At 44.0% G+C, this 25,010-nt stretch overlaps 2 long non-coding RNA genes across 2 annotated transcripts in view; both read right to left on the reverse strand.

Moving 5' to 3' along the window:
- The window catches only part of LOC310749837, an 807,599-nt gene that overhangs the window by 330,062 nt on the left and 452,527 nt on the right, over positions 1-25,010 (reverse strand). The gene's annotated exons all lie outside the window — the stretch shown is intronic.
- LOC310749779 lies at positions 1,938-11,832 on the reverse strand. The gene is made up of 4 exons (XR_014541775.1): positions 11,721-11,832; positions 11,231-11,373; positions 2,453-2,532; positions 1,938-2,246 (listed from the first exon to the last, which is right to left on the reverse strand). It is a non-coding gene; the product is annotated as an uncharacterized lncRNA (long non-coding RNA).

Below are 25,010 nucleotides of genomic sequence, written 5' to 3' on the forward strand. Positions count from 1 at the left end.
GCAAACCAAAACACAACCATCCTTTGAAATGAGCACTTTTCTGGATTTTGCAAGTAATGTGTAGACCAGTGCATATACTGGAGCAAGGTGTGGATAAAAACGCCATGCAAAGGGGAATTATATTAGGAAACACTGCTTTGCAAAATAATAATAATGTGTACGTTAGGCAAAACTTCATACAAAGTTGTGCATATTGGGAGAAATTTGCACTACAATGCTGATGCATTTTCACAAGGACTTTTAAATAAAAAAAACCCTGCAAACTGATATAGAAGTGTGGAGAACTGAAGACAGGTGGAAAAAGAGAAACAAAGAGAAATTGAAATTGGCAGATTTGCCCATCTCTAGCCTGGACTCATTATCCACCCTTAGCATTAAGGAGGTGAACCCTACAGTGCACAGGTGTAACAGGTGTAACCTTCTGATCAGTAAGGTCAAGACACAGGTGTGGGAGGATTCAGACCTGCATAGGGGCTTGGAATGAGTTCCCAGACTCACTTTAGGTGGCACTGTGGTCTAAACTACCGAGCCTCTTGAGCTTGCCAATCGTAAGGTTGGCAGTTTGAATGCCCGTAACGGGGTGAGCTCCCGTTGCTCTGTCCCAGCTCCTGCCAACCTAGCAGTTTGAAAACACTCCAGTTCAAGTAGATAAATATGTACCGCTGCAGCAGGAAGGTAAACGGCATTTCCATGTGCTCTGGCACTTGTCCCAATGTCCCATGTGCCAGTAGTGGTTCAGTCATGCTGGCCACACGACCCGGAAAGCTGTCTGTGGACAAATGCCGGCTCCCTTGGCCTGAAAGCAGAGATGAGCGCCGCACCCACAGTCAAATTTGACTGGACTTTACTTTTTTACCTTAAAAAAACCCACACCAGGTAATGTTTACACTAATACATATACTAAAGTGTTCATAAAAATATTGCCCGGGGTAAACTGTTGACGGGCTCTATTTCTCAATTTGTATGGTTCTTGATCTTTGAACCATACTTGGCTGTGACACAGGGCAGGCCCTACCATTAGACAGAGTAAGACAGCTGCCTCAAGTGTTTGACTCTAGGGGAGGCATCAGAGCTCCCCCACATCCCCCAAGCTGTCCTAAGCTAGTGGAGGATGTTGCCCATCCCCATTGTTGAAGTAAGATTCAATTGCCAGTCCAGTCAGATTTCTGAACATGAAATGAGAACACCTTCTTAGCCTTCCCTTCAGCCCTCCTCCCTCCACATACCTTTTCCCTTTCATGTCGTGTCTGTTAGTTGGCAACCCTGAGGGTTCTAAATGGTGTTTTATCATTTTATGTTTGTGAGCTGCCTAGAGAACATCTAAAATTATTGGACAACAATACATTCAGTTGAAAATGATGATAATAATACTAAGAACAATCGTTCTTAAAATGCATCTGTAGTCCAGTCGGGGAACCTTTTTGGCTGAAGAGGAGGGTAAAGGTAAAGGTAAAGGTACCCCTGCCCGTACGGGCCAGTCTTGACAGACTCTAGGGTTGTGCACTCATCTCACTCTAGAGGCCGGGAGCCAGCGCTGTCCACAGACACTTCCGGGTCACGTGGCCAGCGTGACGAAGCTGCTCCGGTGAACAGGCACCAGAGCAGCACACGGAAACGCCGTTTACCTTCCCGCTATAAAGCGGTACCTATTTATCTACTTGCACTTAAGGGTGCTTTCGAACTGCTAGGTGGGCAGGAGCTGGGACCGAACGACGGGAGCTCACCCCGCCGCGGGGATTCGAACCGCCGACCATGCGATCGGCAAGTCCTAGGCGCCACCTGCGTGGGAGGGTAAAAACACTTTAAATAAATGAGAAATAATATTTAACCCAGGCTGATGCCTTTTATTTCTTCTAGAGGTCTTTGCAGACCAGAGGGAAATGAACTCCTGTTCAGCTTAACGCTCAAATAGGCAGGTGCGGGATTTGGTACTGCACATTCTCTTCTGCTTCCCACATGCCTCTGGTCTCTCTCTAAAACCTTCAGAACAAGACCCTTGCGGATGCTGTATCATCTCTCACTGATTGCAATGTGGAGAAAATGGCTTTCGACAAAGACCATCCATGAGCCGTTTATTCTATTACTTGTGAGATTGCGGACTCTGTATCTGCTTTGGGGGGAGTAGGAAGACCTTTAGCAGTGATGTAGTGCACATATCTTGCTTCTCCATAGATACCAGTCTCACAAAACAATTGTTCCCAGTTAAACAATGAAATCTGGCACTGCGCTGCAACCAGGGCAGAAATCTGTCAGGTAAATAGAAATAACCACCTTGTAAACCTCCCCAAACAGCTCTGCTTTTATACTTTAATTGAGGAACAGAACATTTTAGGCTTCTTTTATAGGGTGGTGCTTGCTGAATGGCAGATGTCGACAGTGATGTGTAACAGTATGCCCCCTTTCATAAAAAAAGAGTCACTTCAACGCTTCGGAAAGACTTACACTTACAGACCTGGATGAATAGCAGCAGGGTGTGGACGCAGAGCTCATTCTTACACTTCTGTGGAAAATGGGGAAGCAAGTGGGAATCATCTGCCAGAAGAGAGATGAGGGGATTAAAGCATGTATAGAATCCTAGAATTGTAGAGTTGGAAGGGCCCCAAAGGGTCATCTAATCTAACCCCATGCAATGCAGGAATCACAGCTAAAGAATCCCTGACAGATGGCCATCCCTGTAGGGATGATCGCGGGGTGGGGAGTGGGGTCCGGAGGGAGCACACTCTCCACCCGTAGGCAGCAACAGTCTGTCTGCACATGTGACCTTGGGGTGCAGGGCACCCCCCCCACAAACAAGCCACAGCTGTCTGAACATCGTACCCTCTGTCTAACCCTTTGCGGTCTCAGTAGTCTGCAGTGCCCTGTCTGCAACCTTTGTCTCTGAGACCTTTTGTCTCCTTCGTCATACGCTGTGCAAGGGGAAAATGACGCAGTGGACACAGGTGCCAAAATAACTTTGTACCACCCCTCGATCTTGGGACTGGAAGATGTGTAAAGGTCACAGCCCAAAATGTATCTGCCTGGTTTGCATATTTGTGTCAATAAAAGGAGGCTCCACAGGGCTGGCCAGCAGCTTGCATGCAGCCCACCTGTGCGCAGCTCACCTGCATTATCAACTCCTGCCTCATGTCCATCACTTCACATCCCACCTCTGCTTAGAAGCCTCCAATGAAGGAGAGTCCACTACTTTCTCAGGTGGTCTGTTCCATTGCTGAACAGCTTTTACCTTCATAAAGTTCTTCCTAATATTGCGTTGGAATCGCCGTTCTTGTCATTTGAGTTCTCCCCTCTTGTGTAGCAGAAAACAAGCTTGCTCCCTCTCCCATGTGACAGCGGTTCAGTTATTTGAAGATGGCTATCATATCACCTCTCAGTTTTCTCTTCTCCAGGTTCAACATAGCCAACTTCTTCAAATGTTCCTCATAAGGCTTGGTTTCCAGACCCTTGATCATTTTGGTTGCCCTCCTTTGCACATGTTCCAGCTCAATAGCCTTCTTAAACCGTGGTACCCAGCACAGTACTATGGGGTTGGGAGGGTCTGACCAAGACAGAATAGACTAGAACTAATAATTCCCTTGATCTGGACACTATATTTCTGTAGATGCAGCCTAGAACGGCATTAGCTATTTTTCCTGCTGCATCACACTGTTGACCCATGCTAAGCTTGTGGTCTACTAAGATCCTTCTCATGTGTAATGCGGTCAAGCCAGGTGTCCCCCATCCTATATTTGTGCATCTGGTTATCCCTCAGTTTGTAGGGATACACTTCCCTACACTTCTACCTAAGTGTAGAACCTTACATTTGTCCCTGTGGAAATTCATTCTATTACTTTTGGCCAGGCTATCTACTCTATTAAGATAATCTTGAATCCTGATTCTATCTTCTGTGATATTTGCTAATGCTTCCAAGTTCGATGTAATCTGCAAATTTGATGAGCATCCCCTCTATTCCTTTGCACTGAAATGAAATGGGGTAGAATAATATAATGACCACATAGTTAATCATGCAACTTACAAAAAATTGCCACAGCAGACAGAAAGACAAATGATATAGCTTTTGGTGGAGGGTGAACTGCAGTGGAATGGAAACAGTTCTGTTATGGAATGGAAAACGATGCCTCTATACATCCCTAATGTTCGGATCTGCACTCCTATGTTGTTGTTCAAGGTACAAATAAAAGTGATTGTACAACATCTGAATATTCCTAATTATGGATTCCCTCCCCGCATTCTGCTTCCCAGCTGATATCAGTATTCAATAGAGATTCTCACTGATTTTTTCTCTGCCAGAGGCAATGGAATACATTATCTGGGAGCGAAGCGCGGAGTACTCATGGCTGCAGAAGCTCTATGGCAATTTGGATTCCACGCTAGTGATAGGGTGTGAGCTTTCTTCAAAAGTCATTTTCACTGATGCTGACACATGAAATGTCCCTTGGCAACCTGTCTATCAAACAGCAACGCGTTGTGCAGAGAAATTAGATTACTCATGCTACAACTAAGAGGCGGGGGGCATGGAAAGGAGCGGAGAATTAACAGCAACAAAAACGGGGTGTGGACACATTTGCAAGCATTTGGGAAGGAAGTTGCACTCAAAGTCATGGGCAGCTACCCAGCAGCAGAACCATTAAGCACAAATGGCAAGAGTCATGCAGATCGCAGAGGAGCTGACTGCTTCAAATGCCATGATGCAGACTGGATCAACTTTTTTAAAATAAATAAATAAAAGAGACCACATACAGATGCCCATTTCATTGTGCATTCATTATGATTTTTTTTTTTTTGCTCATTAGGGGTTGGCATCCTGCTTCATCTCTAAGTGGCCTATTTCACATAGCTTCCTGGTGAGATTCTGCACCTTTTCCTGCCTCATGTGTTCTGTTGCTTTGCTTCTTTGTTGTCCTGCTTTTGTTCTGTAGTGCAAGAGTGATTCTCCAGATGAAAATACAGTGGTACCTCGGGTTACATACGCTTCAGGTTACATACGCTTCAGGTTACAGACTCTGCTAACCCAGAAATAGTACCTTGGGTTAAGAACTTTGCTACAGGATGAGAACAGAAATCGTGCTCTGGCGGCGCGGCGGCAGCAGGAGGCCCCATTAGCTAAAGTGGTGCTTCAGGTTAAGAACAGTTTGAGGTTAAGAACGGACCTCCGGAACGAATTAAGTACTTAACCTGAGGTACCACTGTAATGTGGTAACATCAGAGAACCATCACAGAACAACTTATAAGGCAGAATGGTGTGTAGATGGTCCGGTATATATCCTCTACTAATGCAGTATTGTTGCCTCAGTTTAATGTGGCAGGATAAACTCGCGAACAAATGCAAGCAGAAGTCTAGAGGGACCCCAGGATTCTATTAACCCTGCTATGCATGTTCATTCTGATAGATCCTGCACACTTCATTCATACAACCGTGCCACGCAGAGAGTCCCTGGTTGAAACCATGGTATCTCCAGGTAGGACTGGAGAGCCAGTTCCAGTTGTTTGCAGGCCTTTCAGTACAGGTTTTCTGCTATATAGTGGTGGAATGGTCATGAGGGGCCTCTGGCCAATCAGAAAGCTCAGCCAGGGGGTTGAGTTGTCACAAGGAGGTCTGAGCATGCTCAGTGGCCTCCAGGTCCCATGGAAAGTTGAGTGTCAACTGGAAATGGGGGAAAATAATGAATGAGGCTGCTTTATCTTCTTGCAGCTTATAATAGCTGAGAGGAGGACATAGCCAGCTGGCTGGAACCTGGAACAGGAGAACTCCTTTAGGGGTTTGAGGTACACACTGCAACATTTTGCTACAGGTCCCACTTGTCACATGTATTCTCCAAATGTAATATCACCCTGCAAGTTTGAAATAGACTACAAAACCCATGTAGCAGTGTGAATGTGGACAGGTCAAATAATTATGTGGCTCAGAGTTCAATATAAGTATTTATATAATTTGGAGTCTTGTGTTTATGGTGGAATTTCTATATATTTTAGCAATTTGATAAAAGACACACATGCAACAATTACCCATGTGGCGTGCAGAATATTTGCACAACTTAAGTAATACATAACTCATGGTACAGTATGGCCTCAAGCAGCAACTCCTTGTGTCTGTATGCAATCAACATGTAAGACAAACAGCTTCCAGAGGATTATTTCACCATAGGCTTAAAGTCTTCTCTATATTACTCTTGTTTTCACGCATATGCTGCTGACGTAAGCCTACTCTCTGCAAATTTGTTTCTGACTATTTTTGTCTTCTTTTTTTTAATGGTAGTGAAGCAAACGCTTTTTTAAAAAAAAAAATCATGCTCAATCAAAGTAATGCAACTCAGCACAAAAGATCCACAATTCCTTGTGTTTCTATGGTTTTATAAGCCTATGAGAGATTTAAAGTGGTTTCCGAGAAACTCAATGAGCCCAACTTTTGTGTGATGATGTGTGGCTCCCTTTCATGGAGAATCAGTTCCTTTGCCTTAACAGTGCAGAGTGGTAAAGCATAGCTTTACGAAAGGTAAGGAAAGCTAATTCACATCTTAGCAAAATCTCGTAAATCAAAATGTAATCCAGCACTGTGAAAGATTCCAGTGGGTGGAGGGGGGCCAGCAACCCCTCTGTGAGAAAAATATCTGTGCACATTTTGAGGTTAGAGCATCTGTATCACCAATAAAGGGGTAGCGTAAGACAGACAAGACTTTGGGGTTTGTTTTTATACTCAAGTTCTTGTTGGAGTCTTGACTTGAGAGTCTCCTTGATGGTGTTTTGGGGTGCTAATTGAGACAGTGAACTTTTCAATACATTCACCAGTAAAATCCATATTTTATATGTGCTTTTTTGTTTTGTTTTGGCGGGGTGTGTGTAAAAAATGAGGTGCCTGTACTCGTATCCTGATCAAAGTGTCCTGAGTACCAGCCAAAAAAGAAATGATGGTACTCCATACCAGTTAAGGCTATTGCAAAAAGGATTGCTTTTCCGTAAAATGCAATTTTTTGTGTGCACATCTTGAAAAATAGAAAAGCATTGCAAAATCCATAGAAGTGTATCACCCAGCTGGGAGTTGTATCCCAACCTGCCAGTTCAGGAGCATTGGATTGGGTTATTATTCTGCAGGAATGTCTTTCACATCTCTAATTAAGATGTGTAATTTCTAATTATGCTATGTGTGGCAAAGCTGGATGTATGCACTGCTGCCATGCTACGTCAGTATGTTGCCTGCAGTCTTTTCCCTCAATGCATGCTGTGGAAGGAATAGGAGACACACACAGGCCCTGTCTTCTGCATGTGCTTACTCTTCATGCATACAATAAAATACTTGCACGGGGAACTACGCATAGAGTGTATGCCATGTGATCTGTAAGGTAAAGGTAAAGGGACCCCTGACCATTAGGTCCAGTTGTGATCGACTCTGGGGTTGCCGTGCTCATCTCACTTTATTGGCCAAGGGAGCCGGTGTACAGCTTCCGGGTCGTGTGGCCAGCATGACTAAGCCACTTCTGGCGAACCAGAGCAGCACACGGAAATGCCGTTTACCTTCCCACCGGAGCGGTACCTATTTATCTACATTACTTTGACGTGCTTTCGAACTGCTAGGTTGGCAAGAGCAGGGACCGAGCAACGGGAGCTCACCCCGTCGCGGGGATTCGAACCACTGACCTTCTGATTGGCAAGTCCTAGGCTCTGTGGTTTAACCCACAGCGCCACCCGCGTCCCTATGTGATCTGCATTTGGCCCCAAAATGCAGATATTGCAAATCGTATCTACACACACACCGGTACCCTGTGCAAACTTGCTACAGTAACCCTCACTGTACTCCATTATTTCTGAGCAGACATCCACAAAAAGTCACCTCTTCAACTAGCCAGCATCTCCCAGTGAAATCACTTGGCAACCTTTAAACTAGACTGCTGGTAACAGCAGGACGGCCAGCCACTGGGAGGCATTATCAGGGAAGGGCTGTAGTTCAGTAGTAGACCATCTACAACATCCCAGGTTCCTTCTCCAGGTAGGGCTGGGGAAAATTCCCTGGCTGAAAGCCTGGGGAGCTGTTACCAGTCATTGTAGACAATATTGAGCTATATGGATCAATGGCCTGGCACGTTCCTACTGGTCTTGATATTGTTATATTGAACTTGCAAGTGTTATGTTTTAAAGTTTGTCTTTGTTGTTTTGCATTGTAGCCCGCGTTGAGTTTCCTTTAATAGAAAAGCGAGGTATAAGTTTTACATCTCTTCTAGCCATTGCATGCCAGCAACCATTATTACTGAATGCCAGCTTCCAAATACTGTCAAATCTGAGACAGCATCACATGTTGGCTGTCAAATATCATTATCAAATATTGAAAGTGAATTGCAGGAGCTGTTAGATGCAGATAGCAAATATTGAAAGGCTACCTGGCTTAATGGGAGCAAATTCGCTTCAGCCCTACTTGGAAATGGGCTTCCTTTATTGCCTGTTGGACTTACTGCCATGAAGCTATGCCTAAGTCAGCAGAACCAACCCTTCCAAACAGTTAAACTTAGGGATGGGTGAAACTGTCAATTTCGGTTTCTCTCCCTATCTCATTGTAAAAAGAAACAAACCCTTACAACATCTGCCAGCATTTTAGTGCACATTCCTTCTTCTTTTTAATTGGGTTTTATAAACAAGATTAATAATGTGCAAATTTTTGTAAGCAATTTCCCCCAATAAAATGTATTTTTCTACGCTATTTCCGTTTATAAAAATGCACACCTTTCCCTAATAGACACATTATTGTATTCATTTATTTGTTTGAATTGTATCTCAGAGTCAGGAGAAGTGTGAATTTTGATGGACAGATGTGTTTCAGTTCCCATGTATTGCTTTTGGGATTAGGTAAGGTCACAGTAAAAAGGTGAGCCAAACCAAAATTCTTCCCCATTCCAAGTTAAACTATTGTGAATGGTAAATGCTTCCATAAATGTTAGTAAGCAGCAGTCAGATTTGCCATGCCTTAGCATTGACCTAGGCACTGTAGATTTTTGATAAGGAGATAATTTTGAGAAAGCACTGCAGCTATGAGTGCTGGGTGGTGGTGCTTTTCAAGACACTGTCTTGCTGAGTTGGCAAGAATGAATCCAATAACCTGGCCAAAGTGCCGAAAATATTTTAAAAGCTCTTTAAGTATTACATTTCCTAAAGCCACCTGTCCCCTCAAACACATTTAATCAGTCACAGATGGGAGAGACCAACCTGCTAACCTTTTGGCTTTGAGAGAAAATATTTCACTTTGTAAACCCATTCCTAGGTATTTCCTTAATTCTTCCTAAACGAAGCTTTCATCCCCTATTTTCCACTTAAACTTAATGAGTTAACTGGACTCTGAAATTCTGCCATGTTGACCTTGGAGGTCTGTTTAGCCTGCTTTCCACCTGCTCCTTTAGAAGTTAGGCCATTAAAAAAAAACAGAAAGAAAGGAAAAGAAATTCAAAAGAATGAAGCGATCTCCCCCAACCCTGTGTGATTTCCCCCCCCCTCCTGAGGTGTGTAGAAGCTAAATTACAACAAGCTTTGAGGCACATGTCTGAAAGCAAGAGGAATGCGAGTTTTAAAAGTATTTGCTGCAGAGGTCCGGATAGCTCAGAGCTGCAGGCTGATTCTTGCTCTATCCAGTTTGTACAGTGGTACCTCTGGTTACAGACGCTTCAGGTTACAGATGCTTCAGGTTACAGACTCTGCTAACCCAGAAATAGTACCTCGGGTTAAGAACTTTGCTTCAGGATGAGAACAGAAATTGCGCGGCAGCAGCAGGAGGCCCCATTAGCTAAAGTGGTACCTCACGTTAAGAACAGTTTCAGGTTAAGAACGGACCTCCAGAATGAATTAAGTTCTTAACCCGAGGTACCATTGTAGTGCCATGACTGGCTTTTCAAAAATCTGTCACCGAAAGTCCATTTTGGCTGAAGGAGAGCAATTGGCAGCTGGTGGGATGCATCTTAAGGTCATTTTTTGTGGCCTTGAAAGCCCTACAAAAATTTAATCAAGGCGTGTTTTTCCAGTTTTACTTGTAAGAAAATGGTGGATTTATTTTATTTTATTTTATTTTATTTTATTTTATTTTATTTTATTTTATTTTATTTTATTTCACTGCACTGCACTGCACTGTACTGCATTGCATTGCAATCTTTCCTTTTTCTCCACAACAACCCTGTGAGGTAGGTCAGGCTGAGAGGCAGTGACTGGACCAAGGTCACCTAGTGAGCTTCATAGCTCAGTGGGCATTTTAGCTCTGGTCTTCCAAGTCCTGATCTGACACTCTAATCACCAAACCAAACTGGCTTAGGTAGAGGTTCTACCAGGTTGTAAGAAATACACACACACACACACACACACACACACACAGTACTGCATAATGTTTGGGATTATTATATACTTTGTAGGAGCGCCGTGCTGCTCTCACAGATAATATATATCAGATGTATGCTGCCAGTTGCAGGAGTTTTAATCTCACCCAGCACCCAAACCATAAGATTACCACCAGCAGTAATGAGAAGCATCCTCTGGGGACATACTCCCATGCAGAAATTACATCAAGAGGTAGTACGAGATCAAGTTTTAAACAGATATCCAGGGTAATGGAGATTTTGTAAGGGCCGCAGTAATGGCAATTCCAGACACACAGCCTAATCAGAATCAGTGAGGTCAGTCAACACTCCCAAGTTGGCTGAAATCCAACAGAACTGCTGCTCAGACTCCGTTCATTAAATATTAGCCTCCTCTCCGTATATTGGAGTGAGGGGGAATGCAGAACATTTAGAGGCGGGTCATGAAATAGTTGTTTTCTAACACATCCTGACCCTCAGAGAAAAATGCCCCCCATGACAGAGTGGAAAGGGATGGAGTCAATTAGTTTTGGATTGACATCGTTATTCTCTTCTACCTGGTGGAGAATGATGGTCAATATGTGGCATAAAAGGGAGGGGGGAGAGAAAGAAAAGGAAAAGCTGTGTTTTATTAGCTTTCCATCTTCTTTAAGATATCGCCAAACAGATCTGGTTTCACTTGGCCTTCAGCTCTTGTGTCAACCTTTCGGGTTCTGTTTTTGCTGGGGGATAGGTTTCATTGCGTTAATACAGCACCACAAATGGTTCCAATTGAGAGAGGGCCGCAATGAGCTTGTCAAAAGCGATCAGGCCAGAGCTTTCAACGTTTTGGTCCTGGAAATCTCTCAGGCTGCTCTCCCCAGCCCCAGCCCCGATACTGCCACACCCCTGATGATTCACTTGAGTTTGCTCACCTGCTCTGACATGAGAGGCTCCTCCACCTCCACACCTCATCCATTTGGACTGGTCTGGGGCATGACCTGGAGAGAGTGTTCTTCCAATCCATGTTTCCTGGCATGGTCAGGTGGTGGAGTGAGGAGCTTGGTCTTCCAGAGGCCTAGCGATGTGCAAGAAGAGAGAGGGTATGGCTCTGCTGACCAAGGAAGCAGAGAAGGGCAGACATGTCATTGTTGGAACAGTAGGGGCATCGTGCCACCTGTCAATGAGGCCCCATTTGCACTATTTATTTAAAGCAGTATCATACTACTTTAAACAGTCATGGCTTCCCCCTAAGAATGCCATTAACTGTAGTTGGATAAGGGTGCTGAGAGTTGTTTGGAGATCTCCTATTCTTCTCACAGAGCTATAATTCCCAGAGTTTCTTGGAAAGAGGGATTGACTATTAACTGCTCTGGGAACTAGAGCTCTAACGGGCTGGACAGGGCTAAGTAAGTTTTGAGGTACCACAGAATGTTCTGGAAATCCATTCTCTCTACTTTCTGTTCCAGGAAGAGCTGAGCAGAATTTAATTTGCTTCTTTCTTTCTTTCTTTCTTTCTTTCCTTCTTCTTCTTTTTTTAAAAAAACACACAGCTCACTTCAATTCACCTGAAACTGGTGAGGAAAATGTCATTTGTAATAGAAAAGCAAAGTGGGGAAAGAAGATCTTTGTAGCTAGTATTTGACACTCGCCGCAGTAGGAGACTTTGCAGACTGTTTTAAGTCCCGGAGAGGTAGTTAAAATGCAGACTGCTTATCCTTGTTCTCAGACTTTGAGAGGCGTGGCTTTCTCCTGTGGACAAGTTATCGCCCCTCTCTTTGATCCACCGCTCGATGTTCAGAATGGCTTTTATGCTGCCTCCGCATGTAATGGATAATTTAGCCTATGCCATTAAGGAAAAGAGGGAATGTATTGTGCTTTTTTTGGTTATATGCTTCAATCGCTTGTGAAAGTACATCTTGTCATTCATCATCAAATGCACACTAAAAATAATAATAAGAAGAAATTGAGTTATGATTGATTTCTTTAGTGTTTAATTCTTTAAACAATGTTTACCAGCACCTAATTTAAACACAGCAAGGGTTCAAACCCACTTAATAGTTGGACAGCACAGGTTTTCAGGCTAGGTTCAGCCTTAGTGATAACATAGTTATTGGTGGAGCAGGCTGAAGGTACGCTTGTAGAAAGGGAGTAGGGACAATGCCCCAGCCTGCATTCTGTCTCAGCTTCCATTGAATGTTATGGAACAAATCAACAAGGCTTTCTGTCCTACCGGCCACTGGCCAGCCACTCAGTGGCCCAGTCAGAGCTCAGAGCAGCTTGGAGTGATATTTTCACCCAGCTGGACCACCCACCTGTCAATCATGTAGCACCATTATGACATCGTGTGACCGACAGGTTACTAAGGTTCTGACCTGTAGCGCCAAGAAGGTTCTTCACCCTTGGTCAAGGATTTCAGGCCAAGGAGGGGGAAAAGAGCCTTTTAACAAAACACTTAGCCAAGAGCGCAGGGTTCAAGGAGCAGCATAATTTCAACAAGCCAGAGGGTCAAGCACAGAGAATAGTCAAGGTCCAAAGCTGGATGCAGAAGGAAGGCCAGGAGACAGGCCAGTGCCAATACTACAGCAAGGAGGGTGAAGAAGACTCAAGCACAAAGAACCAGAGATTGTGTTGGAGACAACAACACTTCTGACACCAGTTGCTGGAAACCACAGGAGGGGGCAGGGAATGTTGTGCTCATGCTCAGTTTGCAGACTTCCCAGAAGCATCCGGTGGGTGGGTGGGGTTATTATTTTTGTTTGTTACTTTGGTATGGTATTTTTGTGTTTTTCTATTGTAAACTGTCCTGTGAGCCTCGGATGAAGAGCGGTCTAGAAATTTAATAAATGAATAAAAAATTGTGGTTGGCCACAGTGAGAACAGAATGCTGGACTAAATGGGCCACTGTTCTGATCTGCCAGAGTTCTTCTTAGGTTCTTAAAATATATTTTCCGCAGTACTGGAAAAGAATTATTGGGGTATTTTAAAACTTAGTATCAAAAATAAAACTCCAAGAAAATAATAATATCATGACAGTTAAGCAAAAGCTGCAGCAGGAAACCCACCAGCAGTAAAGACTGGGTTTCCCCAGCCAAGTTCTGATGCTAACTATTTCTATTTGCAATACTTTGGCTGAAGTTTACCAGGTAAGGACACTGTCCAGAGTGTAGCTGTTGGTTGGGGGAATTCTACTGGCTGGGGGTGTTGGGGGAGAGATTTATAAGCCTCTGGGAAAGATTTATTTTGATGAATTGGTCTGTATTAATATGAACAATCTCATAAATATAACTCCCCAGGAAAGGGCCGCTCCAGTCGCAAACGTTTCGACGGACAGCTTTGGCAAAAAGTCAGGATGTGCATTAAAACACACACTTTTGGAAGAGCCCGATAAATAAAAGCTTTGAAATACGGCTTCCTCGTGAGAGAGCCGTTTTAAATCATTTTGATAAAGCACCTAAATTAGGCCCTGGAAATGGAGGCAAAGGAGACCCCCTTATAACTAATTATTTGGAGGTATTTGGGATGTAAAGAGAGATGCAAGTTCTACCCTGATCCGGCCCATTTTGTTGAAGCGATGTAAGTTGATTTTTGTCTGTATGCATAGGCACAAAACTGTGGTCCAAATGACTGATTACCTCGAAAGCATGGCAGTCCGCCCATCCAAGTCTCCTCTCCTGCCCTGTAGGCATCAACTTGGTTCCTTTGGGTGCCAGTGTCCTGACCCCCCCCCCAGGTAGAATAATGACACATGACACAATTATTAAGGTTAATGGGCTAAAAAAGGTCACAACTTTATTGGTTACAGGTGAAGAGTGGTATTGGCTTAGGCATTGGACCTAACCATCTATATCTGACTCCAGCCCGTCTGCTTGAAGTCTGGGAAGGGTTAACCACCAGGCCCTAACCTCCCTAGGCTTCAGACAGGGCTGTGCCCCCTGGAATACTTTAATGAACTACCCTTCAATATGCAGGGCTGGTGATGGCGCTACCTCCCCTCTTCCCATCTACAGAACTATTCCAATGCCTAACCACCAATACCCAGGAAGTTGTGACGATTTGCTATGAGGTAGGCGAAAACCAAGTGGCTGGTGCCAATTTGCCAAGTGGAAAAATTCCTACCAGGCCCCTCAGTGGTGACCAACCAAGGTCCATAGCAAGGTCAAAGTGAGCAAACCTTAGAGGGCAGGAGGGTGGGAAAACCGGAGCAGCTGGCAGGCGGACAAAGAAGGTGATCCCCGGCTGCATCCAGCCTTTAAGGGGCAGGCCACACCCCCAGAGCAACCCAATTGGGCAGCCGGGGGGTGACACAGCTGGGAATCCCCCAATCATGCAGGGGCTGGCTTCCCACCCTCTGGGCACATGGAGCGGCTGTGAAGCCCACAACCCCACCTCCTCCTTAAGGCGGAAGTGGCTTTGTATATTGAACACACACCCTTAAACATGCTAAGATTTCATTTAATGTCAGCATTTGACACCCATGTTCATTTCCATTCTGCTCAGAGAGGAGCAAAGACCTGCCCTCTGTGAGCCAGCCCAGTGGTGTCTGATTTCCCATTGGGCTACATATTTAATAAAGAGATACCATGCCGTTTGAAGCTTTCCTTCTGTCTTTAAAAAATTGTTCCCGCCTTTCACCTCTTGCACCAGCTTTTCCATGAATGCAATTGTTCGCTGGTACCATTCAAATAGGAAGCTGTCTCCTAAATTCTTCCACCTTCTGGGTACAGTGGTACCTTGGTTAAAGAACAGTCCAGTTTAAGAACAATTCGGTTTACAAACTCCGCAAAACCGGAAGTAGTGTCCCAGTTTGAGAACTTTACCTTGGTCTAAGAACGGAATCCGAACGGTGAAAAGGCACCAGCGGCGGGAGGCCTCATTAGGGAAAGCGCGCCTCGGTTTAAGAACGGTTTCAGTTTAAGAATGGACTTCCAGAATGGATTAAGTTCGTAAACCGAGGTACCACTGTATTGTCAAGCAATAGTAAGAGCTTTACTACGTCCTTATTTGTAACATGTTGACTTCCCTCATCAAATACGGATAACAACATCGTCAGCATGGGATATGAGTCTAATATCTGACCTGCAATAAGTTCCATTTTGTAAAAGGTTGCCCCCACCCCAAATTCCTGGATCATCTTGCATGACCACCAGAAGAAGGACTCAGGCTAACCAAGAAAAATACTTTGGGTGTTAGCAGGGCCAATGGGAAGATTTCTGAGGGCCAGCTAAAAAGTCCAGAGGGATCCATTTGCGCCCCCCCGCCTGAGGTTCTGCACCCCTCCATTAGAGTCACAACACGGCCTTAGGTGGTACTTATTTGCAACGCCACTGTTGTCTTCTTGTTGATAATAAGGGGGGGCAGAGAATGTGTGCATGGATGTGTGTGTGTGTGTGTGAGAGAGAGAGAGAGAGAGAGGAGGGGTAGAGATAAAGGAAGGAACTAAGGAACTCCTGAGTTTCCTGGAACACATTCTGAAAAACACTGCACCAGACCTGCAAGGGCTGCGTGGGCACGAGAGCAAAGCACTTGAAATGTAAACGCTGGCGTTAAGGCACTTTACACCATTAAAAAACAGTTTAAACCACCCTGGTGTGTTCATACCACCTCCCAGCTGAACGAGAGGGGATTTTTTTTTTTAAAAGAGCGAACACTTTTCCTAGTGGGAGGGTGGCAGTGATTGTTCAGTAATCTTTGCCGGGGGAGCGTGTATTAAAGATCACAGTTATTTGAGTCACATTTGTCAAGGTTCCTAGTGAGGTTCCCTACTGAGCCCTTCAACTCAGATTGCCATTGAGATGCCTTTTGCTTCAGATTCCCCCCCTTCTCTCAATTTGCTCTTTGTTTGTTGGAAAACTCGCTGCTCTTAGCACCCTGCGTCTGAGCTGGTTGATGTTCTCCCTCGCTCCTCAAGGATGGTCTTGCCTTGACTCTCCCCCTAAGGAGGGGATTTCGCTTCTCTCTCTGCATGAGAGGCACTCCTCCTCTTTAAACTTCCTTGGAGGCCTATCATTTTTCTGTGGGTGCCCAAGACTGTCTTCCTTCTGCGAAATGTTTTATGATATAAAAAGGGATCAGACGCAACATTTGCATAGGCAGGAAACACTTCAGTTAACAGTCTTTGATGTGCTGAAGAAGGCAGGAGAGCTCTTCCTCATCCATTCAAATGGAAGGAGTCTGTGGGTATTTCCAGAAGAAGGCTGCTGCTTTGTGAGAGGGCTGCAGTCACATATCAGCGAATTCAGGTTCTGCAATTAAAGCTGTTTTGGAGCTCCTGAGCAAGAAGCTCATGATCAGACTTTTTGGCGATAAGGGAAGTAATGGGAAAAGGCACTGAAAAGTGTCTGATAAAGCTTGATTTAAACTCCCTGCAAACAAATCAGGATGAATCCTCACTCATCTGGAAGCAACTTGCGTAATCTTTTCACTTACGGGCACACTCCAATTGCATGCCATTGTATGGTATCAGGAAGGGGGGAAGAAAGCCGATTCAGTTCATGTTTAAAGGTGAACATTCCAAATCTGCCCTTTTCAAAACAAGATGTGAACCGAAACACCACCATCCTTTGAATTTTCACTTCTCTGAATTTTGCAAGGCCGTTCTCTAGCCGAATAGCATGTACCATATAAACATGTACATACTATGGTAAAGGTGTGAAAATAGCATACAAAGAGATACATTATATTAGGGGGGAATTGCTTGCAGAAATGTGTACGTGAAACCTGCATACAAAAATACCAGGAGGAATTCACATGAAAATGCTGTGAATTTTTTGAAGGTTTTCTTTTTCTTTTAATCACAAATTGCTGCTGAAATTTAGAGAACTGGGTTTAAGGTTGGAAAACTGTGAAACCTGGAGAACTGAAAACGAAGGATTTGGGGATATGCCGCCCCTCCCCACTGCTATACCTTGGAAGTGTTGCCAGGATGCAGCCATTGGAGTGGCGTTTTCTGACCTTGTTAATTTTAGTGCCGTCAACTAGACTAGTTGCATGTGATGAAGTGCACATGTGTTGTACCTGCACACACACACACACACTTCTGGTGCTCATATGCAACGCAGGGTGGCCCCCAACAATGTATTGTGGGGGCTGAGCTCCCTGTTAAACAATACCAAGGAGGCTGAAGACACCGCAGTCCTAAGGAGTTGGCAATGACAAACCTAGACAGCATCTTAAAAAGTAGAGACATCACCTTGCCAACAAAGGTCCGTATAGTAAAAGCTATAGTTTTCCCAGTAGTGATGTATGGAAGTGAGAGCTGGACCATAAAGAAGGCTGATCGCCGAAGAATTGATGCTTTTGAATTATGGTGTTGGAAGAGACTCTTGAGAGTCCCATGGACTGCAAGAAGATCAAACCTCTCCATTCTCAAGGAAATCAGCCCTGAGTGCTCACTGGAAGGACAGATCGTGAAGCTGAGGCTCCAATACTTTGGCCACCTCATGAGAAGAGAAGACTCCCTGGAAAAGACCCTGATGTTGGGAAAGATGGAGGGCACAAGGAGAAGGGGACGACAAAGGACAAGATGGTTGGACAGTGTTCTCGAAGCTACCAGAATGAGTTTGACCAAACTGCGGGAGGCAGTGGAGGACAGAAGTGCCTGGCGTGCTCTGGTCCATGGGGTTACGAAGAGTCGGACACCACTAAACGACTAAACAACAACAAAGGAGTTGGCGCTAATGTTACCCAACCACACGTGTGACCCCAGATGCATATGAAATGCGTATAAAATGCATACAACTAAATGCGATTTTGTGTGTGTGTGTTTGATTTTAATCCACAACAAGAGGAATGGCTTGGATCTACATATGATTGTGTGCCCAGTGAACATGGCATAGACAACAGCAGATTCCCCCACCCATCCCTAGCACCTAGGAGTTTGTGTCTGCACTTGCCAGAACACCTCAGCAATTGTCTCATGGAAACCCTCATGGAAACCCTCTCGTTTCATGAGGTCTAGCGATCTGACCTTTGAAGTAGAAATTCAACAAGCAGTAGCCCAAGAGAAGCGAGGTGAGGAAAACACTCCCTCGGTGCCAGGAGGCAATAAATGACCTGCCATTGGCGGGCAGAATCCATGCAGAGCAGTGTGCAAAGCCAGCAGTGAACCCTGAAAAAATAATGTTGTGCCTGGTCTGGGCTTCTGTTTCCCTACAGACTTGGAAGTTTGGCACGGTTTGATCAGATTCATCGGGAGGCCTTTTGGTGATTTTGACAATCGAGTCTGGGATACGTTTCAAGCGAAGCTTGGCAAAGGGAAACAGAGCTTTGGGAGGAAGCCACAAGAGCGTCAAGTCTCATTTTGGCGGTTCCTTTTGGATCAAATGTCCAGTTAGCTTCAGCGCTGTCCAAGCATTGGCAGGTCCACTCCAGTAGCCTTTGAATTTCTTTAGCCGATAAAGTGGGAGATGTGAAACTCATTATTATAAAGCATAACAACAATGCAAAGTAATACAGATTTAGGCTCGAATGGTAGATGTTTCAGCAACTGGAGAGAAAGCCCCTTTTATGAACCAGATGATGGACAAGGCAACATTTATCTTGCAACAGAGATCCCAAATAAAGCTGCTGTACACTCCCTAAGATCACAGGTCTAATATGCCTGGCACTGGTTCTCCTGCTTCTAAAGACTCCTTCCAAGCTCTGCTGAATCAGAAGAAGGATTGCATGCAGGGCCAGTCCCAGCAGCACTCTTGCAAGAAGTATGGGAAGGGCCAAAGCTCTGCGCCACTGCATCTGCTTTGAACACAGAAGGTCCCAGGTTCAATCCCCGACATCTCCAGATAGGGCTCTTTGCTTGAAACTCTGGAGAGATGCTGCTGGTCAGTGGGAACAATACTGAGCTAAATGGAAAGCATCCAGGCAAGCAAAGAAACATGATCAGAGTCCAAGGACACATTCCAGCCAGGCAAAAATGCTCAAGAAGGAGGGTGCAAAGCAGTAAGGGATGTGGCTTGGACAGAGTTTTGAGGGCCACAGAGGAAGGCACAGAGGGCCACATCTGGCTTCCAGGTCTGGGGTTCTCCATCCCTGCTCCATAGTCTTCCTTCCTTTTTCTCTTTCTCCTCCTTTGCTTACTTTTTTCTTTTTTGCATACGTTTAAAACTCAAACACGATGAAGAAAAATTCAGAGCACTCTTTGGAGAAAGGTGCAACCAAGGTGTTGTGTTGTGTTTTATGTGTGTGTGTGTGTGTGTGAGAGAGAGAGAGAGAGAGAGAGAGAAGAGAGAGAGAGAGAGAGAGAGAGAGAGAGAGAGAGAGAGAGAGAGAGAAGAGGGAGGATTGCTGAAGAACGTTGCTTGTGGAAATATCATAATATGATATTATGCACCTGCCTCCGCAACTTAGTATCATGAGGAATAGTAGCCTTGTGATGCCATGCAGCAGGTGTTAATTCCTTTCCTCCCCTCATCTCTCCTTCCCTCCCTCCTAGAGCCTAAGGCAGCTACCAAATGACTTGCCGTTTTTATTAGGCAGAAATCTACGCTTTAGGAGGTGATGCGTCTTATGAGTCTTATGAGTATGTTTCCAAAGGAGAGCTGGAAGGAAGGAAAGAAAGAAAGACTTCTGGTTTAGCAAAGAGAGTCGATAATCTACCAAGGCAACTGCCACCTGAAGACGAATCCATAGGTCAGGGACCTTTATCCCCACCCTGAGAGCCACATTCTCCTCTGGGAAACCTTCAAAGGGCCGTGTGCCACGGGTGGATGAGGACCAGATGCAAAAGTTGTCAGAGCAACTGTACCGTGGGCTAGTTTTTATTCTCTCCTTATCCCGGCGAGTGTTATCAGAGTTCAAAGACACATTCCAGCCAGGCAAAGTCAAGGGGTTGCAAAGCAAGGAGGCGAGCAATGTGGCTCGGGAGGGCGTGTGGTCTGGAAAGACCCAAGGGCCAGCTAGAGAGGCCTGGAGGGCTGCATTTGGCCCCTGGGCCTCAGCTTCTCTATCAGCGGTACACAAAATGTAAAGCAGGGCCTGCCCTATCATTAAGCAGAGTGAGGCAGTTGCCTCAGGCAACAGATGTGGCTGACTGTTTCCACATGTTGGAGGGTAGAGCTGTGTGTGCCCCAGATAGGCTGTCCCCAATCTATGCACCCTATGGGAAGGCAAAAGCAATCAAAGAAGAACGCTGCTGGCTTGGGCCAAAGACCCATCTACTCAAGGACTCATAGTAGCCAACAGGAACACGTGCCTACAGGAAGCCCACAGCAAGCAGGACGTGAGCACAGAGAAGCTCTCCCTACTTGCAGCTCCTAGGAATTCAGAGGAATACTGTATCTGATATGGGGTCTTCCTACAGTTTACGTGGGGTCTTTGTTTGTCTCTGATTGTGTCCATGCTTCCTGGCAACCAGAGTACAGGGTGGAGAACCTGTCTAGCTGTTCTTGGACTCCAAATCCCACTAGCCCCAGCCAGCATGGCCAATCATCAGGAATGGTGCGTGTTGCAGTTTTGCACCATCAGCTATACCATAGGCTCCTCCATCACTCCTTAACTATTTGTAGAAGACCTCATTCACTGGGATTATTTGATATGGGATTGTTTAGTTATAGTCATTTTTGAGGATCAAAGGCATGGATGCACCTGGATCCTAGAAGTACAGAGAGGGCTCACGTGGATGCAAAAACTGTCTGATCAATGATGGACAGCAAGTACAGCATAGTGATTAGAGTGTTGGACTAGGACCTGGAACACCAGGGTTCAAATCCCCAGTCGGCCTTGAAACTCACTGGGTGACCTGGTGACAGCTGCTGTCTCTCAGTGTAACCTGCCTCACAGGGTTGTTGTGGGAATTAAATGAGGAGCGGGAAATCCTTATATACCACTTTGAGCTCCTTACATAAAAAGGTGGGATATAAGTAAAATAAATAAATAAATAAATAAATAAGAATGGTCCTGTGTCCTATCATAGAGAAGACAGTCCTCTATTTGAATGAGTTTCAGATCGCTGTCCCCTGATTGATGCTGTTCTCCATATGAAGCCGTATCAGTCTATAAAAAACAGCAATACGATCCTATTATAACCAGACAAATAAACCAGAGGCTAAAATGGGGGGGGGGGGACTGAGCACCTGACCCAGCAGCCAAATGTCACATTCTTTAAAAATGCATAAATCATGTAAAATATGTAAAAGGTATTTTTTTAAAAAAAATTGCAAAACTATGTATACCTATACATAAAACTTAGCATCTTTGCATTTTATGCAAATTGGGGCTCTTGTTTACCCCCTTTTGGGGTGTAGCATTTCCTCACCAAAGTCCCCTTTGCACTTCCATTTCTTAGGTGTGTACACCTGTCATCTTTGAACTGTACCCCCAAGAAATCCGCAGTTACATACACAACAAAGGTGTGCTTAGAAACAGGCACACACACACCTGCCTTCATTTCAGACATGCAAATAGGCACATATAAGGACCGCTGTCCTTCTGATGCCTGGGATCACTGCCCGATTCAGCACATTACCCTTTGCTGAAGGGCCCCACTCTGACTTCCATCTGCTCCATTCATTCATCCTACAGTTGCTGACCCTCCATCAATTTTAAAGCCAAGGTGATGTTTGCTGTAAATAACCGGGCCCGTTACCCGGAGTTTGACGTGAGCCTCAGCAATATTTGAATTGGGAGGTTACAGAGCACCTTAACATATCATGGATGCACTCTGCGGACCACTTGCAGATTTAGGCTGCAATCCTGTACCTAGTAGGCCTTTGGCCAATTGAACTCAGTGGGACTTACTCCTGAGTAGGCATGGGGGAGGAATCCAATTCAGTTTGCATTTAGAGGTGAACTCACTTAACCCACACTTTCGGAAACAGCAAATGAACAACACAGTCGCCCTTCCTAATTCACATATCTCTGAATTTTGCAACGCAGTTCTCCAGCTGAGTAATATGTGTAAAAATGCATATGCTGGGGCAAAGTGTGCAGAAAAATGTATATATTGGTGGAAATGACTCACAAAAATGCATTATAGTATATTAGGGGAAACTGCAACTTTGCGTTTGTTCTTATCACGGTTATTAATACTGTTTTTTTTAAAAAAACAGATCTTTCAGTATATGACTATGTTGAATATATTACTTTCTAAACCACTCTGATGGTGAGGAGGAATTAAAATGAAAATAATAAATAAAGAACCAGCTTGATTTCCTCATAAGTCCACAAGCCAAGCTATTTGCTTCTTTTTGTGCAGAAGTTTTTCTTTAAATTTTTTGGTGTGTGGGTGTTAAATTCCATGTGTGGGCAGTAGATGGCGCTAAGGTATAATAAAAATCATGATTCTGCAGAGAGTTGTTTTTATTTTAAGTTGGTGAAGAGACTTGAAGTAAGTCACTGATTTCTTTTGAATTTCTGTAAGTTGATGGTGAGGTCTGGAGTCTAAGTGGTAGTGGTGGCCAAAAGATCTTGGTCAACACAGATCAGGAAAACATTTCCATAGTTAGTGAAGGTAGTTAAAAAGGAATTTGCATTATTTTTTATAGAATGTGTCAATTTAATCAGTTTCCTGACTCTCTCTCTCTCTCTCTCTATATATATAAAAGTGTATCCCAGATAATGCACATGAAAGATGCGAATTTCCATAAAACCTTCACTTTTAAAAACAGAAACACCTCCTGGGAATTCCTACATAGATATGAATATGGATGGGGGGAAAATCTTGATTACCCAAGGCAGTATCTTAGTATCTTAGCACAAAATATTTAAGGAACACATCCTAAATGCAGTTTATATAAAAAGTAATTTATTCACTTAACAAGGAAGGCACGCTTCTTTTGCGTGTGTGTATGTTAAAGAGCTCTTTCTCTGGCTATTAACAGTGTGAAATGGCACTACATTTATAAAAGACACACCTCCGAAACTTTTGCGATGGAAATATCCTCCAAGGATGACCAGACTATTTGGGAGGTGTAGACAACTCAATAGTGAGTCCAGGTGTGAGATGGCCAGCCTTAGGTTGCAGATTTGGGGGTACTATTAATGAGCAGCAAATGGTCAGTTCTTTAGCATACTATCCAAGTCCTGCCACTGAGATATGTGTTTTGTTATTATATTCCCAAATTACAGGGTGTGCGTCATTCAGGAATGGTGGGGTAGCATCGGGTTTAAGAATGCAAACCTACCCAATTCACGCTTCCTGAAATGTGAACCGAAACACAGAGATCCCGCCGAAGCTTCGCTTTTCACATTTTTGCTGCGCAGTTCTCCAAGTAAAAATGCATGTACAAAAATGGGGAAACAACTGTAGATAAAAATGCAAGTATTGGTGAAAATAACCTACATATTAGGGAAAATACGCAGTCCGCGAAAACCTGTGCATTAGGCAAAATTGCATGTGAAATGTGTATGTTAGGAGAAAAATGCACTAAAATGCTGGTGTGTGTGTGTGTTCACACACACACACACAAATCTTAAATGGATATGGAGATGCAGCAAACTTAAAACTGGATATGCTGTACTGACTTGGAGAGGAGGGCAAGGTGACTTGGGAGAAGCAGGGCAGAATACAATATTTGGAATTTGTTTGCTTGGGCCCTTCAAAGACCTGGTGGATAAAAGTTACATTTCAAGAGCTTTATTTCTAGATTCCTTTTCTAAAAAGAAAGAAAGAAAGCTGAGCAAGAACCGTCAGTTTGGACTTCTTTCCCTCCTCTATCTGTCCTTGGGGATCAAGACACACGAGAGAATGACAAAAAGAGAGAGTAAGTGATACTGAGAATAAGCAACAGTTCCAGCCTTGCATGCTGACCGAAAAGATGACTATAAACACAGGATTGGATATTCTGAAGAAGAAAGATGTTAACGGGGTTGCAAAATTAAGCTGCAAGACAAAGCAAATACAAAACGTTTCATGCCTGTGTTTTACACATAAGGCACCCTCTTGCCAGTGAATTAGGGGTGGGCAGATTTGTCAATTTCTGCTTTTCTCTGTTTATTGTTTCTCCAGTCTTAAATTTGGTTTTTCACATTTTCATATGCTTGCAGTTTTTCTTTTAATGTCATAAAAATTCACCAGCATTTTACTGTGGATGTTCATGTGCATTTTGGCCTATTATACAGAATATATATATATATATATATATATATATATATATATATGCCAAGCAAATTCCCCCTAGCATGTAGATATTTTTTACCCACATTACAAGGGGCTCTGCATTGCAATTCAGACATGGGCAGATTTGAAGGATGATTGGGTTTCGATTTGTATATTTGTGTATTGTTTTGGAAATTGTGGATCAGGTAGGTTTCTTTCCCATGCTCACGATACAACAGAGTACAGCACCTTATATTCTGTGTGCCATATGTAATAAAGGTGCATGCAACACTTATATAGAGATGGGGGGGGGGAGTAAGAAAATGCTGAAATGTATATATACTTTTAATTATACTTTAAATGTACATCTGATGGGACCCTCAAGGAAGCAAAGACACAAACATGAAATTGCAATGTAAAATAAAATACAATCAAGTCCCGGAACTATATGGAAACTAGCAAAGCATACTTTGAAATGTTCATAAAAAGCAGCAGAGATAATAAAACACTTAGAATGAAAAGAACAACAATCACAACAATAAAAAAGAGCAACTTTCTTATCCAACATTCAGCCAACGGGTTTCAAAATGTCTGAATACTGAAAAATATATCTCTCTGTTTCATTGTTGTTTTCAAATGTGTAGGGAGAGAATCTTCTAGAAACCTTCAATACAAAATGA

Source organism: Podarcis filfolensis, assembly GCF_964270895.1.
Source record: "Podarcis filfolensis genome assembly, chromosome: 14".
Classification (NCBI taxonomy): Eukaryota; Metazoa; Chordata; class Lepidosauria; order Squamata; family Lacertidae; genus Podarcis; species Podarcis filfolensis.